General features: G+C 40.9%; 1 long non-coding RNA gene across 2 annotated transcripts in view; it reads right to left on the bottom strand.

Annotated features, from left to right (window-relative positions):
- Nucleotides 1-6,368, bottom strand: part of LOC138153893 (uncharacterized) — a 354,866-nt gene that overhangs the window by 329,031 nt on the left and 19,467 nt on the right. Inside the window, exon 1 of one of the 2 annotated variants that reach the window (XR_011166494.1) lies at nucleotides 294-318. The exons of the other annotated variant lie outside the window; for it this stretch is intronic. This is a non-coding gene — a long non-coding RNA (uncharacterized lncRNA). Of the gene's footprint in view, nucleotides 1-293; nucleotides 319-6,368 lie in introns of those variants that run through there. 2 annotated transcript variants of the gene reach the window in all.

Here is a 6,368-nt window from a genome sequence, read left to right as displayed (position 1 = left end):
CTTCCTTCCTTCCTCCCTCCTTCCCTCCCTCCCTCCCTCCCTCCCTCTCTCTCTCTCTCTCTCTCTTTCTTTCTTTCTTTCTTTCTTTCTTTCTTTCTTTCTTTCTTTCTTTCTTTCTTTCTTTCTTTCTTTCTTTCTTCCCTTCTTCCTTCTTTTTTCCTTCCTTTTTTCTCTTTTTGCACAAAATGACAACTATGGAAATATTTTACATGATTAAACATACATCCCTTATATCAAATTGCTTTAGCATTTCAGAGAGTGCTTTTACAAGAAGGAGGGATAAAGTTTGGAACTCAAAATTTTTTAAAAAAAAATGAATGTTAAAAATTGTTTTTACATGTAATTGGGGACAAAACAAAGTATTATTTAAGATAAATAAATATCAAAAAAGTTACCTCCTATTAACCAATCACAAATAATAATAGGTAGCATATTAAAATGCACAGAGTACTTTACATCATTTCATTTGATCCTCACAACAATCCAGGGACCTAGGTGCTATTATCATTGCCACTTTACTGATGAGGAAACTGAGGAAGACAGAGATCAAATGACTTGCCCAGGGTCACACAGCTAATCAATGTCTGAGGAAAGATTTGAACTCAGGACTTCCTGTCTCAAGACTCAGCTCTCTATCTATTGCACTAAATCAGCCCATGAAAAGTGGTAGCCAAGACCCGAGGCAGGTCAGTAAGTGTCTCAGGCAGGATTTGAATTGAGATCTTCCCAACTTTAAGTCTAACACTCTCCCTGAGCCACTTCTGTATTTGACCTCCCCCACTTCCTGTGATTGCAAATCCATCATTCTTTGCAGTGCCCCATGCTGCCAGTCTCTTGGGTATGCCAGGGACTGAACCCAGGGCCTCCTCTTTGTAAGGCACAGGATCTACCAGTGATTTACACTCCCTAGTTCATGCTAGAGTTAGGACAGGATTGGGAAAAGGGACAAAGGTCCTAGATAAACTCTCCAATACCTCCCTTCTCCAACCATCTGGGATGGCAGACAAGAAATGATTGTATTTAGAGACAGAATGGACCCCAGAGATGGGGTAATCCAAGCCCCTCATTTTATGGAGGCAGAAACTGAGGCACAGAGAAGATTTTCCCCCAAATCTTCCACACTAGATATAGTCCTTTTGTCAGTATAGCTGTGGGAAGTGCCAGGGGCAGAATCCCCACACCACACCCCGAGTCTGTTTGGGAAAAGGAGGAATTCCTGGGCTGGGTTCCAGAGTGAGGATTCTGGAACTGAGTCACAAGCCTGTTTTCATACCTTTCCTAAAGAAACTGAAATGTTTAGACAGCAATTCACTTGAAAAAAAATCTGGGGGTTTTATAGGCCACAATCTTTGTATGAGTTAATAGTGTGATCTGGCAACCTAGAAAGCAAATTCAATCTTGGCTTGAGAGATATGGCTTCAAGGAATAAAGAGATAACAGTCCTAATGTATGGTGCTCTGTTCAGACCACACCTCAGGCATTGTGCTGATCCTGGGTTGTTACTGTTGAGGAAGGCAATAATAGAAAGGCAAAGTGCCTGGCTTGTGTTGTACAGTTGTTCAGTCTTGTCCAACTCTTCATGACCCCATGGACCATTGCATCCCAGGTTCTTCTGTCCTCCCCTATCTCCTGAAATCTGTCCAAGCCCATGTTCATTGGTTCTACCACACTATCTATCCATCTCATCGTCTGCCTTCTTCTTCTCTTTTTGCCTTTAATCTTTCTCAGCATCACTCTTTTCCAATGAGTCTTGTCTTCTCTTTATGTGGCCAAAGTATGTAAGCATCAGCTTCAGTATTTGTTCTTCCAATGAATGGACAGAGTTAATTTCTTTAAGTATTGACTGATTTGATGTCCTTGCTGCCCAAGGGAGTCTCAAGAGCCTTCTCCCACTTATATGAGTTGATGCAAAGTGAATCCCGCAGAACCAGAAGAACATTGCACATGGCAACAGCAGCACTGTATAGCAATTGTGGAGGGAATTCTAATTTTCTTATAATCAATATGATATGCGTAATGAATGTACTAATAGATTAGATTTTGCAGAATTGCCTTTTCCAGCTTGTGAGTCAGACTTTCAATGAAGCTTGAACTGATCAAACTTTGCCAAGGCTAACAATCACTGACATCCTTCTGCCTTTGTACCTGAAGTAAAGTGAATCAAAGTCTGTAGAACCTGATCCTGGCACAGAACTTTGGTCCTGTGACCCACCAAGTAACAACCCCCAAGGACACTTGAACTACATTGCTCCCACAGGACTCCAGAATTGTATTGTCTTCCATTTATGGGTTTGTCATGGGAAACCACTCTTACCTTCGGAATGATTGTTTCTAATCCACCTTCCCATTTGTGATTTACTTATATAATCTCTGTCTTTACGTTAGCAAGGTGGAATTCTGTTCAGAGAATTTCTGATTGCAAATCTTTTCCACATAATGAAACTAATTAATTCAATACCTATCTGATTGCTGGCACTTTGTCTCTGGCTTGCTGTTTCATCCTTCTTAGGTTGCAGACTGACTCAGTAAATCCTGTTAATGTGATCATCTGTGAACTCAGCAAAACAATGATCTAAGTTGTTTTCAAAGAACTCATGATGAAATAGCTCCTCACCTCCAGAGAAAGAAATGATGAGCCCTGAATGCAGATTGAAGCATATTATTTTTTAAAACTTGTACCTTCTTTCACAACATGACTAATATAGTCATATGTTTTGCATGATTAAAAGCAGAAAAAAAATATCCAAGATTTAAAGAAAAATCTTCTCCAGCACCAACCACAATTAGAAAATGTCAGTTCTGCAGCATTCAGCTTCCCTTATAGTCCAACTCTCACAGCCATACATTGCTACTGGAAAAACTATACCTTTGATTATATGGACCTTTGACATCTCTGCTTTTTAGTGAACTGTCCAAATTTGCCATAGCTTTCCCAACAAGGAGCAAGCATCTTTTAATTTCTTGGCTGTAGTTACTATCTACATTGATCTTTGAGCCCAAGAATGTAAAATCTGATGCTGCTTCCATTTCTTCTCCCTCTAATTGCCAGGAAATGATGAGACCAGTTGCCAAGATCTCAGTTTTTTTTTTTTATGTTAAGCTTTTACACTCTTCTTTTTCACCCTTATTAAGAGACTTCTTAATTCCTCTTCATTTACTGTCATTAGACTGGTATCATCTGCATTTCTAATGTTGTTAATATTCCTTCCAGTAATCTTAATATTTTGACTCATCCATCCTGATATTCCCCATGATGTACTCTGTACATAAATTAAATAAATAACGTTATGATATACGGCCTTATCTCACTCCTTTCCAGATTTTGATCCAGTCATTTGTTCCTTGTCTGATTTTATTTGCTGCTTCTTGGCCCTCACACAAATTCTTCAGGAGATGAGATTATCTGATCCTCTCATCTCTTGGAGGACTTGGCACATTCTGTAGTGATCCACACAGTCAAAGGCTTTGGTGTAGTCAGTAAAACAGAAGTAGAGGGTTTTCTGAAACCCCCTTGCTTTCTCTCTACTTCAACAAATGTTAGGAATTTAGTCTCCAGTTCCTCTGCCTCTTTGGAAAACCCAGCTCACTCTTCTGGTAATTCTTGGTTCACACGTTGCTGAAGCCTTGCTTGCAGAATCTTAAGCATAATCTTGCTGGAGTGTGAAATGAGTGCAATTGTTTGGTCATTTGCACATGCCTTGGCATTGCCCTTCTTTAGAATTGGCATGTAAACTGATCTTTTCCAATTTAATGGCCACTGTTGAGTTTTTCAGATTTGCTGGCATTCTGAGTGCAGCACTTGAACAATATCATCTTTTAGGATTTTAAATAGCTCAGCTGGAATTCTGTCACCTCCACTGGCCTTATTGTTAGCAATGCTTTCCAAGTCCTACTTGAATTCATTCTCCAGCATGTCTGGCTCTTCATCAGTAACTACCCAGGGTTGGGTAACCTGTGACCTCGAGGTCACATTCAGCCTCTGGGTCTTCAAGTGTGGTCCTTTGACTGAATCCAAACTTCATGGAATAAATCCTCTTAATAAAAGGATTTGTTCTATAAAACTTGGACTTGTCAAAAGGCTGCACCCAAGGACCTAGAAGGCCACATGTGGTCTACACCATTGTGATTATCAGTGATGTTAAGATTTTTCTTGGATAGTTCTTATGTATATTCTTGCCACCTTTTCTTAATCTCTTTTACTTCTGTTAAGTCCCTACAATTTTTGTCTCTCATCATGCTCATTTTTTCATGAAACATTCCCTTGATATCTGTAATCTTCTTGAAGAGATCTCTTGTCTTTCCCTTTTTGTTGTTTTCTTCTACTTTTTTGCGTTGAAGTATAGGGTTAGGGATGCTTGAGACCCCAAAATACCAACATGCCTGGTCCTGCTAAATGAATTCAACTCAAGCCTTCTCTCAGCCAAAGAAAAGCAAAGTTTACCAGAGATTTGCCATATTGGGTAGACTCTTAAGGGGCCTCGGTATCTGTGAAGCTTGCATTGGACAAGCAGGCCAGAATCATCAGACACAGAGTGAGTCTGAGCTAGATCATTCTCCAACCTGATCTTGGAGGCAAGATGGATCTTATATACAGAAAGGTTGTGGGAGTAATCTAGGGGTGGTCTAGAGCAGGAGTATTGGGGGGGTCTTCAGGAGGAGTCAAATGAGGTCATACTCCAGTACTGAGAGATTAAGGGTGGGAAATAGGTGGAGGCTACCTGGAGAGGACAGACAAAGGAGGGCTAGGCTAGTTTAAGGGTATATAGATATTTTGGGAGGATCAAGGATGGGGGTTAGCTGGATAATGGAGGGAAAGGCTAGTCACAGAGATTTGGGCCATTTGGGCTATAATGAAAGGCTTATGGCCTCAGGCAAATGCCTCCTGTGGGAAGATTCAAGGAGAGCTCAAGGGGGTTCCCAAAGCCTATCTCAATATTTGCATTGCTTATTTAAGAAAATCTTATCTCTCCTTGCTTTTCTCTGGAATTATGCATTCAGTGGGATATATCTTTCCCTTTCCCTTTCCTTCTTTCTTCAGCTATTTTAAAACCTCATCAGGCTGCCATTTTGCTTTCTCACTTTGGTTTTTCTTTGGGATTTTTTTTGTTGCTGCCTCCTATACAATGTTTCAAACCTCTGTCTGTATTTCTTCAGGCACTCTGTCTATCAGATCTAATCTCAAATCTATTCATCACCTCCTCTTTATATTCATAGAGGATGTTATTCAGGTCATACCTATAAAGTCTGATGGTTTCCTCTACTTTCTTCAGTTTGTCTGAATTTTGCAATAAGAAGGCTGGAGACCTAGAATTCAGTCAGAGGTTAATATATAGCCTGAGTGGTCATCTGGAGGTTGATGACTTGAACCCTGGAGGAGACAAACCTGGCAAGGAGTTTAAGCAAACAAACACCAAACAGGCCTAAAAGGAGTGGAGAGAAAGGACAATTTCCCTGGAAAAAATTAAAGATGTTTATGGCAAGGCCAAAACATAAAAGGGCATGTTTGCTAGGGGAGTTTTTTTCTTTCAGATATCCTCTTCTTTCCTAAATTGCTCTGAGGACATGTAGTGTTGAGCACAACTCCACTCTTCCCTTCCCCTAATTGATTTGTGAGCAGGAATTTCAGCCTAGGATAAAATCCCTGCTCCATTCTTCCCTGTACCCTGTCTACCCCACATACCTACCAGATATTCCCCATCTCTGCCCATTCTAGGTTCCCTGTCCTTCAGTCAAGGAAAAACTTCGAGGGCATGGGAAAATTCAAATATATACTGACCAATCACTGATTGTAGTTTCAATTTACATAATCTGACTATTGTAATCTCTTTAAGAACCAGCACATTGTCCATGCCAACTCACTGTCTGATCTGGGTATGTGATCCCCACAGTACTGCAGTAATAAAATCCACTTCCAAATTTATTCTCAGGGATCTTCTCTCTCACTCCTTTATGCTCTACATAATTGGAGGCCCTAGCGAGATCTGCAGTGTTCTGTGGCATGGCAAAGATCCCCGAATAAGAAGAGCTCTCAGCTTTGGGAAGTAGGCATCTGCTTGCCCTGATCCCTAGCAGGGCTAGCCCCTGAGGACATTCCAGGGCCCAAGGTCTCAAGGAGAGAAAGATAGCATCTGCCTCCCGACTTCGACTTGCTTTCGTAGATCCAGGACCTCCAGTTTGGGGGTGAGTAAAATTCTGTTCTGGTTAAAATTCTGTTCTTTTTCTTGGAGGGGGGAGGGCTAGACGTAGCCATTTTGTAGCATCTCCTCCTTGGGCAAAGCTTGAGACTTCAGGCCTCTTGCCCATCAGTCATCTGGTTAATGTTTGTTTGTCTGTATGTGTCCTGTGTTCGCTTGAACTCATTTGCTTCC

Source organism: Petaurus breviceps, unplaced genomic scaffold, assembly GCF_028583685.1.
Source record: "Petaurus breviceps papuanus isolate PSGF00001 unplaced genomic scaffold, PetGlider_PUasm1.0 91041, whole genome shotgun sequence".
Taxonomy (NCBI): domain Eukaryota; kingdom Metazoa; phylum Chordata; class Mammalia; order Diprotodontia; family Petauridae; genus Petaurus; species Petaurus breviceps.
Note: the sequence above shows the minus strand (reverse complement) of the source record. Positions and strands in the feature narration are given on the sequence as shown.